Below are 13,189 nucleotides of genomic sequence, written 5' to 3'. Positions count from 1 at the left end.
CTGGAACATCAGGGTCACAGGCAAACAGGGATGGTCGGGAACACGCCAAAGTCGGTAACAGGAATCAGATGTATGAAACACAGCAAGTACACACAGAGGCTAACACACAATGGTTGATCAGCACTGCTGGCTTGCAGTGCACAGGTTAATATAGGGTTCCCTGATAGGGCCTGGGGTGGGGCCATGCTTAGAGGAGAGGTTACAAAAGCAGTCAGGTGAGGGTCAGCTGGTCTCTAGAGATGAACACATGGAGACAGGTATGCTGATCGACAAACTCTATTGCATAACCATGACATGTAGTTAATCCAATCTACATTCTTGCTGACAGTTGTTATGGGGATCAAAGACTCAAAACCAGCTTTTACCTGGTCCCTGGCTTTAAATTCGTCAGGGACCCCCCTTGTAACCCTTATGACATGTATGTATACATGAGGATCAAAGCTTCCGGAGAGAGCTGCTCGCTTCCTCCTCTGACTGTGTGCTGGGTCAGTGTATGTATCAGGGGTATCTTTAGTTAGGATATGGGGCTTTCTATTTTCATCTTTTTTGTCTAATGCACTCTGTGGTCGCCTAGTCTGGCCCTGTGTTCCAACCCACTGGCCCCCACAGAAACCACAACTCTGTCCCCAGTAACTGTCTGTGTGGCATACATATATGTCCTTACCGTCTGGGATATCACTGTACCAATGGCATCACCATGAAGGGTCAAACGGACAAGGTACTATGTCACAGTAATCTAAGGTAAAGGTGGTCACATGTGTACCTGAAGAGTTACACCAAAACGTAATTATGTTATCATTTTTGTGATGGCCACCTTCTGGGCCCCTCCCCCCCTAGATCAAACAGAAAAAGGATATGCAGCACCCGAAAACACGCTCTCCTGCAGTGATAAGCGTGCATTCAGGTGTTCTTCCTGGCCAACTTGACTGAGGTGGCTGTGGTCAGCAAAACTTGGAATGGACCATCATAACTTGGCTCAGGATCTCCAGACAGTAGTTGGTGTGTTCCTGTATCTAATTCAGGATCTGGAATGGAAGAAAACACCTGGACATGCATTCAGGTTAATTCTCGTGATAATGTGGTTACATAATTAGTCAACACATCAGACTGCAACTGTAACTGTTGTGGAAAGTAACAACCAAGTCTGGGAGCTGAACCAAACAAAATTTCATTAGGGTATAGGGCATGTTTCCCCTGGGGGTGTGTCTGACACTGAACAGGGCAATGGGCTAACTGTCTGGCCAACTCATGTTAGTCTCTTGGGCCATCTTTAACATCCTGTTTTTAGTGTCCCATTCATCCTTTCTACCTTCCCGCTACTTTGAGGGTGGTATGGGATGTGTAGTGCTAACTGAACCCCCAGTGCTGCCCAAATCTCTTTTGTAAGGGTTGCTGTTAAGGGTGGTCCCTGATCTCTCAATATCACCTCTGGGACCCCAAATCTACATACTATCTCACTTAGTAGTTTCTTAGCTGTGGTCCTGGCAGTCGTGACCACTTCCACTAGGGCGTATTCGAATCTGCCACTTCTTGCATCCTCTGGAATGGGGTATAGGGCTTTTGCCAGGTGCTTCTTCTGTGTTTTTTCTGTGCGTCCTGGGTTACATTTGGTGCAGATAATGCATTATCTGCAGAAGTTGTCGGTCAGTGGAGTAACTCTTGGTGCAACACTTGTTGATAAGAGAGTTCATAAAAGTCTTTGTCAAGTGGGCAGCTCCATATGCCCATTGCACCACGGCTGGGTACATACTCCTGGGTAGACAAGGCTTCTTGTTGCACTCAAATAGTCCATTTCTGAGAGTTGCTCCTCTCCGTTTCCAGCTTTCCTTCTTATCCGGACTTGTTGTTTCCTGTAGTTCTTTTAGATAAACTCTGTCCACTGGGAAAGTCTGTAAGGTAAGCACTGGGTGGTCTTCTTCTACCACCCTGCTGTCCACTTCCCGTGGACCACCAGCTGTCTGGCAGCTGAATTGGCTAGATGATTGCTTCAAGCTTCCTTTGAGTTCATTTTGTCGTGTGCTTTACTCAGAATAGTCACTTGGGTTGGGAGAAGCAAGGCATCAATCAAGTTTTCACAGGTGTTCCTGCAGCCATCAGGAATCCTCTGTCCTAGATAACACCATAATCATGGGCAATGCTGAAAGCATATCTTGAGTCCATATGACTGTTGGCTCCTCCTCCTTTCCCCCCTCGAGAAGTGAAAGAAGGGTGGTAGGGTTCAGTGTTTGACAACTTAATAGAGTAATGCTATCCAGTAGGAGGAAGCACAGGAGTCTCAAGTGTCTGGTAGTGGACAAGTGTTTCGGCTGGATCCTGGTTGAATATGGCAACAACGTCATGGGGAGTAAGCAGAACGAGGCAGTGTCTGAGGACCAAGTTCAAAGTTTTGTCAAGCAAGGCTTGTATAGCAAAGCCAGCTTGCAGACACAATAGGCCTCCTCTTGCTACCGCATCCAGCCGACAGGAATAATATCCTACGGGGCGTAGGCTGATGCCGTGGGTGAGTACACCTGCAGCATGTCCCAGACGTTCGGATACAAAGAGCTTGAGCGTTTTGTCGTAGTCTGGGAGCCCTAGCGCCTGAGATGGCACACTTGAGGGCCTCAAACTTAGATATTTCTTCAGGAGACATCTGGAAGGGTCTGATTGCAGAGCATCAGTAGGAAGGCTTCTGGAATCCATGCTCTGCACTAGGAAATTAGTCCAAGGAAAATGACAGGTGTTGAGCACCACTGCAATTTGGGCTTTGAGGCTCTCCAGCCCTGGTTGGCAAGATAGCACAACAGGCTTTCTGAGGTGACTTCAACAGGGGATAAGTCAGCTGCACAAAGGAGAAGGTCATCAACATGTTGGAAGAGAATCACTTCCGGGTGTTCCTCTTGTCATGTGTCAAGGATGATAGCCATAGCTTTTGCAAACTGGCGTGGAAAGTTCTGTGCCCCTTGTGGCACAACTGTTTAGGTATGTTGCCGTTTCTTTCCGTGGATGAATGCGAAAAGGTACCAGCAGGAGGGGTGAGGGTGGACACTGAAGAAAACGTTTGTAAGGTCCACCTCTGTGAGGTATTTTGCAGTCAAAGGCATCCACAGCAGGTACCTGGTTCTCTTTTTAGGATTCTCTTCTTGGGGTTATTGTGGTTTCCGGGGCAATGAAGCGCCCTCTTTTAGCTTGACTGAAACTGGTGGCACCTTTAAGTGACCGTTGTCTTCCGGTCCTGTGGACCATAAGCACACAGGGATTCTGTCAAGTAGTTCCTGCAGTATTGAACTTGAAGTTTTGATTATGATTATGGTGTCAGGAGAGGCAAAAAACACAAAGCAGATGAGTCTTCCAAACATAGGGGAGTATGTAACTTCATCCCCCCTTCAGGCGTGTCCTGATTGAGGCCTGTAGTCTGGACAACACATCAGCTCCTAGTAGATTCAAGGGACATGTAGAGGACGCCACAAATCTGGCAAGCAAATCAGGAAGTGGACTGGAGCGGGGCACCCCATCCATTCCCACGCAGGAAACGTGTGTGTCTCTTTTCATAGTGGGAGAAACTCAGATCATCAAAGGCCTGTACGAGTTTAGCATGATACTTCTTCACAGACTCCCCTTTATCTTGGGTAATATCTTGGATTGTGGTGGTCTGATCCGTCAACTTCTCCTTTGCCCAGTCGTGGAGTTGTGCACAGAACTCCACTCCTGAGGCGTAGGAAGTGGCACTTGTCAGGCAGGCATCATTGAAGGCCATCTGCATGACTGGCCAAAAGACATATCCTGCTTTGATTTGGCATAGGCTGATCAAGTCTCTCCAGGCAGCTGAGTAAGTTTCTTGTATCTGCACTATCCTGTGGTAGAAGGGAATTGGCTGCTTCTCTGGGTCAGGCAGACTTGTCACTAAGGCCGCTGCTTGTGATAGAGTAAAAGCGACATACATCACTGGTGCCCCTTCTGGTAACCGAGACTGTTGTTGGGGCGGGGGCTGACAAGAGGCACTGTTCCTTATGGTTGCCAGCATGTGTTTGAGATCCTCTCGGACCTGTGAGTCCGGAGCCGGATTGGGGGTTAAATCAGTGGGTGGCCTTGCTGCCTGCTGTTGGGCTTCCCACTCAGACGCTTCTTCATCATTAACATATCCGGCCTGGGAATGTGATGCTTCCGTATTGGGGAAGACAGGTGTGTGGTATGAACCATCCTGGTTTAAAACAGGGAGGGCTGGGTACAGGCTGTTTAACCACTTGCTTACCGGGCACTTAAACCCCCCTCCTATCCAGACCAATTTTCAGCTTTCGGCGCTGACGCACTTTGAATGACAATTGCGTGGTCATACTACACTGTACCCAAATGAAATTTTTATCATTTTTTCACCACAAATAGAGCTTTCTTTTGGTGGTATTTGATCACCTCTGCGGTTTTTACTTTTTATTAAAAAAATGTAAAAAACTGAATTTTTTTTAAAAAAAAAGTTTATTTTTTTATATTTTGTTTTAAAAAATTTTAAACGGGTAATTTTTCTCCTTCATTGATGTACGCTGATGAGGCGGCAGTGATGGGCACTGATGGGCGGCAGTGATGGGCACTGATGGGTGGCAGTGATGGGCACTGATGGGTGGCAGTGATGGGCAGCACTGGCAGGTGGCACTGATTGGCACTACAGGTGGGCATTGATAGGTGGTACTTGTGGGCACTGATAGGTGGTACTTGTGGGCACTGTTAGGTGGCACTGTGGGCACTGTTAGGTGGCACTGTGGGCACTGTTAGGTGGCACTGTGGGCACTGTTAGGTGGCACTGTGGGCACTATTAGGTGGCACTTTTATTGGGCACTGATGAGGCAGATGTGCCTCTTCCACTAAGGGACCGATGTCCCTCACATCCGATCCGGTGATCGGCTTTTTTTTCTACTCGCGCTGTCAGCGTGAGTAAAAAAAAAAACCGATTACCGATCTTTTGTTTACATCATGTGATCAGCTGTCATTGGCTGACAGCTGATCACATGGTAAGGGGCCAGGACCGGCCCCTTACACAGATCGGTGATCAGCCGAGTCTCAGTGACTCGGTGATCACAACGCGCCCGGCGCGCGCCCTGCTGGGCGCGCGCAGGGAGCGTGCACAGGGGAGGACGTCATATGACGTCCTCCCGGGAATGTAGGTCCGCGCTGTAGCCGTCATTCGGCTATAGCGCGGATGCCAAGCGGTTAAGCTCACTGGGTGTACCAAGATGGCCGCCGGCAGGAAGTGCACTGGGCTGGGTAGAAAGTGAAGGCATGGGTGCACTAAGATGGCCGCCGGGCTGAGTTGTCACAGTGGGTTGTGCTTGGGTGGTGAGAAAGGAGTGGTTGGTAGATGGAGGGCAGTGCTGTCCCTCCCCTCCTTTTGTTTCAAGTTCCAACATAGCGTGGTAATTTCACATACTGTATCCTCAACTCTGTGATACACATACATAATACAATCGCCATCTTTCTTAACTTACTTTATCCAATTTTCTTTATCACACAGGATTTTTCTCCCTGTTTCTTTAGCAACATAACTTTCGCCACTTCGTTCAACTTTGTTAACTATTTCAACATCTTCTTCTCTCCTTCTTTACTATCACATTCTTTTCTCTCTCTGTTTCTCGGCTAACGGCTTAAGAGGAGAATACGTACAACCAAGGGGTTAATATTCTTTCTCAGTGTTCTTATCAACAAATTCCTTGGGTGGGGGCACATAAGACTGCGCTCCTAGGTTAATCTCAGAACAAGAACAAACACGTCAGGGGTAGTGAGGAGCAACGGCCCGCGACCCAACAGATCCCCCGGGCAGCCCCCCCTCCGACCTTAACCAGTCCCCAACCCCTCTCGTGTATAGCAAACAGTAAACCACAAATACACTCACGACAGGACATTACACCTGCCACTCTTCGAACTGCAAAATTTCAGCAGGCTAAGATAACCTCAGGGGCAGACAACTCCCCTTAAACCCAGTTAAAGGCCGTCATTACAGTTACTCCCAGATGCCGACAGCTCATCTGGGGGTGAGACATCTGTAACGCTTTCAGACTGCAAAGCCAGCAGCTGAGATAACCCTCAAAGATTCGACAAACCAATGAGTAACCCGTCCTATAACCGACTGCCACAATAACCCATCTCACTCCAGAGGCCGACAGCTCGTCTGGAGATGAGAACACACATGTAGCACTTTTAGACTGCTGAGTTTCGTAGCCCAAAGAATGGCAGACAGTGAACAAATACAGACAGCAGAAACCCATTGGCAGGTTCTTTAAAACAACCTCAGGCGAGGAAATACCTGCCTCTAAGACAGTCTCAGCATACCGACAGAATCCAGCCGTCAACCGAAAGATAAGAAAGTCGTACAGTGGTAAGAATATAAATAAGACTTACCGGTACTGTTAGGGCTACGCAAACCCCCATCTCATCAATCAGTTAACGCCCGAATGCTTATCGCGGTATGGCTTTGACTGTAGCCTGAGGTCCCGGGTTTCGGCACCATCTGTTATGGAAATGATTAAGAGCTCCAATCGAGCCCAAGGTTATCTGCTGCTGTCTCTAATTGGAAAGTGTGGATATGCATGCATATAAAAGTAAACACTCTGAGACACGCTCAGCACCGTTACTTCTTACACTTCTAATTTATTCAAGGCGGTGCTAATGTTTTATACACAAAAATACGTCATTGCTATGTTAGTCTAATAGGTACATCTCATTGGTTAAGATAGAAAAGAAGATGGAGAATCTTCATAACGAGATTTGGCTGTCCTTGGTTTTATCTTCAGTTCCGCGTTCTTCTGATGTGTGGGATGTAGGGGGTACCCGCCATTTTGAGAAAAATATAGGAACAGAGCTAATCTGTATACTTATATAATGAGTAAGGAGAAAAATATGTATGCACATAAGAAAATAGACATTTTCAGATTATTATTATTATTATCTACATCACATTCCTTCACACTAACAGCCAAATTTGAAAGGAAATTCCAATATCTATAATTGCACGTGTCTATGCTATACCTAAAAATAATTGATATCCTTTTTTTCCCACAAATAGAGCTTTCTTTTGGTGGTATTTGATCACCTCTGCGGTTTTTATTTTTTGCGCTATAAACAAAAAAAGAGCGACAATTTTGAATAAAAAACTATATTTTTTACTTTCTGCTATAAAACATTCCCAATAAAAAAAAATGTAAAAAATCTAATTTCTTCATCATTTAGGTCATTATGTATTCTACTACATATTTTTGGTAAAAAAATCCAAATAAGTGTATATTGATTGGTTTGCACAAAAGTTATAGCGTCCAAAAACTATGGGATAGAATTAGTGACTTTAAGTAAGTCTAGTTTAACTAATAATGGGGCGTACACACAGGTGGACTTTTCGACCAGACTGGTCCGACGGACTTTCCGACTGACTTTCAACAGACTTTTGACGGACTTCCGATGGACTTTTTAACGAACGGACTTGCCTACACACGATCACATCAAAGTCCGACGGATTCGTACGTGATGACGTACACCGGACTAAAATAAGGAAGTTGATAGCCAGTAGCCAATAGCTGCCCTAGCGTCGGTTTTTGTCCGTCGGACTAGCATACAGACGAGCGGATTTCTGGGTCCGCGGAGTTACGACGTAAAGATTTGAAGCATGTTTCAAATCTGAAGTCTGTCAGATTTTCGACTGGAAAAGTCCGCTGAAGGTCCGATGAAGCCCACACACAATTGGACTGTCCGCCAGACTCGGTCCGTTGGACCAGTCCGGTCGAAAAGTCCGACCGTGTGTACACCGCTTAAGTTAAGTGTGTGCCTGGGAGGTGCTTACTAACTGTGTAGGGGAGTGGATACACTGGAGGAAAAAAGAGATCTGTGTTTCAGCTTAGCTGATCCCAGTGGCGGTGCGTCCATAAAGGGCTCACGGGCGCGGCCCCTTCTCTCCTGCCACCCCTTCTAGCACCAATAGATAGAATCATGCATTGCATGAATCTATCTATGGCCGCCGCTGCCACCCCCTATTCATGCGCTCAGCCCCTTTTCAGGCACCTGAATTACAGCAGCAGGGTTTTTTTTGAAGCACCTGATTAGAGCCATAGGTTCTAATAGGCTTCAAAAAAGGTGACCTGCGAGGGCCATGATGGCTCTCGCAGGTCACTCAGCTGTGTTAGAAAAGCGAATGAATATTCACTTCCCTAACACTAAACCGCCTCTCTGCCAATCAGGGGGCTCGAATCTGTAACCCATCACCTGATTGGCTAAAACGACAGGTGTCCAATCATAGCAAAGGACGGGAAGAGAGGACGAGAGAAGACATCGAGGAGCATCGAGGAGCTGTCCCACCGAGAAAGGTAAGTGCAGGCAGCGGGCCGGCGGGGGGCACACTGGCAGCATTTGATATGGCATAGTGGCTGCGTTTGATGGGGCACAGTGGGAGCATTTGATGGGGCACAGTGGGAGCAATTGATGGGCACAGTGGCGGCAATTGATGGGCACAGTGGCTGGATTTGATGGCACAGTGGCTGCATTTGATGGCACAGTGGCGGCAATCGATGGGCACAGTGGCTGCATTTTATGGGGCACAGTGGCTGCATTTTATGGGGCACAGTGGCTGCATTTGATGGCACAGTGGCTGCATTTGATGGTACAGTGGCTGCGTTTGATGGGCACAGTGGCTGCGTTTGATGGCACAGTGGCGGCAATTGATGGGCACAGTGGCTACGTTTGATGGCACAGTGGCTGCGTTTGATGGCACAGTGGCTGTGTTTGATGGCAGAATAGCTGTATTTGATGGTACAGTGGCGGCAATTGATGGGCACGGTGGCTGCGTTTGATGGCACACTGCCTGTGTTTGATGGTACAGTGGCGGCAATTGTTTTGGCACAGTGGCTACGTTTGATGGTACAGAGGTGGCAATTGATGGGCACAGTGGCTGCGTTTGATGGTACAGTGGCTGCGATTGATGTTTTTTGTTAGCGCCCCCCTAAAATTTTGAGCAGCAGCCACCACTGGCTGAACCACAGGATCTCTCCTTTGCTCCCTGAAAGATCAGCGGTTTGCCTTGTTTACATAGGCACACTGCTGCTCCGTCTCTCTCCACAGAACGATCGGCAGGTCGCAGTGGCCATCGCATCCACCGGTCCCACTGATTGGCTCACAGCCGGAGCAGCACGCGCCCCCTACACTGCGTGCACAAAATCACGTACAGGTAAATGTTTTTGTGCAGCCGGGCCACCCTGCCGCAGTATATATATGCATTTTTTTTCATTTTGGATAGATATAGAGGTGGGTTATGACCCCTGTCAGATGTTTCTTTTTCACCATCTGTGGCCCATTGCAGAGATCTCCCCTCACTTCCTGTTCCATAGCCAAACAGGAAGTGACAGGAAATCCCTGAGGATTAAGGAAATTCCTTGGGGACCTCTAGGTCTCCAGAACTAGCGTCCCCATTGGAAGAGCTCCCCTTTATTACTTTTCTGGGGACAACCCAAAATTTGGGATTTTCTTTTACTTTCACTTTCAATGATAAACAGGACAAATAAAGAGGGTGAATCTCTTTAACCACTTTGCACCCGCGCTATAGGCGAAAGACAGCTACAGCGCGGACGCCAATTGCTGGGAGGGCGTCCCTGGACGTCCTCCTGTTTACTTCCGCGACGTGCGCTCCCACGAGCGCCCATCGGGGAAATTCTGTGCTGGCCGTGTCCCTTGGACACAGCCAGTCACAGATCGCTGTAAATGGCCAATCACAACGGCCGTTTACAGTGCGATCGGAGCTTCCAATGAGAGATGATCTCAAATGTAAACATATGAGATCATCTCTCATTGCCGGCTCTCCCTCCTCACACAGAGACCGCGTGTGAGGAGGGAGTGCTTCAGATTGTGAGTGCATAAAAACACATACACAGTGCCCACAGTACCGATCAGTGCCATCTGCCAGTCCATCTGCCAGTCCCATCTGCCATCTACCAGTGCCATTTGCCAGTCCATCTGCCAGTGCCATCTGTCATCAGTGCCCCCTTCAGTGCCATCTGTCATCAGTGCCACCTGTCAGTACCATCTGTCATCAGTGCCACCTGTCAGTACCATCTGTCATCTGTGCCACCTGTCAGTGCCAGGTGCCATCTGTTATCAGTGTCACCAGTGCCACGTATCAGTGTCATCAGTGTCACGTGTCATCAGCGCCACATATTAGTGCCATCTATCATCAGTGTCATGTATCATCATTGCCTTCTGTCATCACTAACAATGGCTAGAAGATTATATTCAGCCGAGGAGGTGTACAATATTCTTGCGGGCGACGAGAGCAACAGGGAGCTCTCCGCTTCGGATTCCTCCTCATATTCAGATTCTGAGTCTGACATGGACTACGAGCCTGTCCTAACCAATGGTACACTGACAGCCTCAGAGGAGGAGGATGAGAGTCCGCCCGCCAGATGAATGCGTACTGGTGAGGAGGCAGTGCCATCCACTAGCACCGCAGTGCCATCCACTAGCACTGCAGTACCTCGGCAAAGGCCACGTACCAGTCCCAAAGGGTTAGGTCCCATGCCAGCCTTCCCTATTCCCTTCAGAACCCCTTGTGGCTTCCGCCTAATTCAGGAGAAGCTAACGTTACCCCTTCCCCCTTTCACTGCCCAGCCAGGAGTCCAGGTGGACACGGAACATTTTTCCCCGATAGACTTTTTCCATTTAATTTTTACTGAGGAAATGCTTTGCATTGATTGTGGCCCAGTGCAACCTGTATGCACAACAATTTATAGCAAGTAACCCAACGTCCTCTTATGTCCGCCACTACAAGTGGAGAGCCCTAACAGTGGAGGAGTTCAAATTTTTTTGGGGCCTCACATTCTATATGGGACTAAACAGAAAAAATGAATTACGTTCATATTGGTCTACCCTCCCCATCTACCACATGCCCATCTTTTCCTCAGCAATGCCCAGGACCAGATATCTCATGATTATGAGATTCCTACACTATAACGACAATACCCAGTGCCCTCCCCGAAATCACCCAAATTTTGACTAGCTTATTAAAATTCGGCTGCTAATAAATTATTTTTCTGAAATCTTCCCCCAGTTGTTTACCCCAGACCAACACATATGTGTGGATAAGTCCCTTATCAAATCTTCTGGCAGGCTGGGCTTAAAACAATTTATTCCCACCAAAAGGGCCCGCTATGGGGTGAAGATGTACAAATTGTGTGATCAATCCAACGCGTTTTCATTTTTTTTCCACATTTTCCAAAAACTTCTGGGAATAAATGAACCATTCAAAAGACTCATTATGCCTCATAGATTATACGTTGGGGTGTTAGCTTTCCAAAATGGGGTCACTTTGTGGGTGTTTCCATTGTGCTGGTGCTCCAGGGCCTTCAAAAGTGTAATAGGTGGTTGAGAAATTAGATGTGTAGTTTATGCTCCTAGAATGCCTGAAGGGGCTACTTCAATGTTGGGCCTTTGTATGTGGCCAGGCTGTGAAAAAGTCCAACACATGTGGTATCGCTATACTCAGGAGGAGTAGCAGAATGTATTTTGGGGTGTCATTTGTGGTATACGCATGCCATGTGAGAGAAATAACCTATTACAATGACAGTTTTGTGGGAAAAAAACAAAAAACTTCATTTTGCAAAGTATTGTGGGAAAAAAATTACAGCATCAAAAACCTCACCATGAATCTTACTAAATACCTTGGAATGTCTACTTTCAAAAAAAGGGGTCATTTGGGGGGTATTTGTACTTTCCTGACTTGTCGGGTCACAAGAAATGAGATAGGCCACCAGTACATCAGGTGTGATCAATTTTTTATGATTTGCACCACAGCTTGTAGACTCTCTAACTTTCACAAAGACCAAATAATATCCACTAATTTGGGTTATTTTTACCAAAGATATGTAGCAGTATAAATTGTGGCCAACATTTCTGAAGAAAAATTAATAATTTGCAAAATTTTGTCACATAAACTAAGAAAAATGTGGGGTTTTTTTCAAAATTTTCCGTCTTTTTTTCATTTATAGCGCAAAAAATAAAAAACCCAGAGGTGATCAAATACCACCAAAAGTAAGCTCTATTTGTATGAAAAAAAGACAAAAAATTCATTTGGGTACAGTATTACATGACTGAGTAATTGTCATTTAAAGTGTGACAGCGCTGAAAGCTGAAAATTGGTCTGGGCAGGAGGGGGGTTTCCGTGCCCAGTAAGCAAGTGGTTAATAGGGACACAGAAAGCAATAAAAACAGACAGGTGTTCTAATCCATCTCCACTCTATCTAAAACTTAAAAAAAAAAGTTTAGTTATAGTGTAATTTATTAGTTTATTGTGCACGTGGGGGGTGACAGGGTCTCACACAGGAGCGATCATATCAGTGATAACATTCTCTCAGCTGAGGAGCCGCTACAATGTATTTATACAGAGAATGGAACTTTGAACAGCCTCTCAGCACACATCAACCAATCAAAGCCCGGTCCTTACACGCCCACCAATCACAACTCACTCAGTTTAACCTAAACCAGCTGATGCACTGCGAGTTAGAGGCACGCTGCTATTGGTCTATTTCTCGTGCAGCGCCTATTGGTCGTGAATCAGGAAATGGGCGTTGACTCATACCGTCCGGGGGCGTGTACTGACTATTTACACTACATTTTCCAAGAGCTTCCGGAGTAGAGGGCCGTCACCCGGTATAACGGGATATAAAAGCCGGATGTGGTGCGGCGTGTAAGGTATGACGGGGCTTGTTTCCTCAGCCCTTTCTAATAAAGTCTCTGTGCGCTTCCCCCGGCCTCATAGACGTGTGTATTGTCCATGAAAGCGTCGGACGTAAAGCACAACACAGGTCACGTGACAGCCATATCAGTGCCTGTGCTGGGACAGCTGTACCCCTCTGTAGTAGGAGTGTGGTGGGGGATCATAGGAGGACATTGCTGGGGGGTCCCCCTGACTGACATCGTTGGGTGATCTGCTATGTGAAGACTGCTTTGCAGCTCTCCATGTAACACTAATAATGGCCTGGCTGTGTGCTTAAAGTGATTGAAAAGGTAATTCTTTATTTTTTTTTTAAAATAACAAACATGTAATACTTCCCTCCACTGTGCAGCTCGTTTTCCACAGAGTGGCCCTGAACCTGCCCTTCTGGGGTCCCCCGGTGGCTCTCGCGGCTTCTACCTGCAGCAGATAACCCCCTTGGAGAAGCACTCTCCCGGGAGGGGTTACCTTGAAGGCACG

General features: G+C 47.1%; 1 protein-coding gene across 2 annotated transcripts in view; it reads left to right on the top strand.

Moving 5' to 3' along the window:
* Positions 1-12,553: 12,553 nt before the first annotated feature.
* Positions 12,554-13,189, top strand: part of PIK3R4 (phosphoinositide-3-kinase regulatory subunit 4) — a 134,300-nt gene continuing 133,664 nt past the window's right edge. The window contains exon 1 of one of the 2 annotated variants that reach the window (XM_073630334.1): positions 12,554-12,687. The gene's annotated coding sequence lies outside the window, so the exon portion shown is untranslated. Of the gene's footprint in view, positions 12,688-12,733; positions 13,003-13,189 lie in introns of those variants that run through there. The other variant, XM_073630335.1, reaches the window with a different exon arrangement.

The sequence above is a fragment of the Aquarana catesbeiana genome, linkage group LG05, assembly GCF_042186555.1.
Source record: "Aquarana catesbeiana isolate 2022-GZ linkage group LG05, ASM4218655v1, whole genome shotgun sequence".
In the NCBI taxonomy this organism is placed as follows: Eukaryota; Metazoa; Chordata; class Amphibia; order Anura; family Ranidae; genus Aquarana; species Aquarana catesbeiana.
Note: the sequence above shows the minus strand (reverse complement) of the source record. Positions and strands in the feature narration are given on the sequence as shown.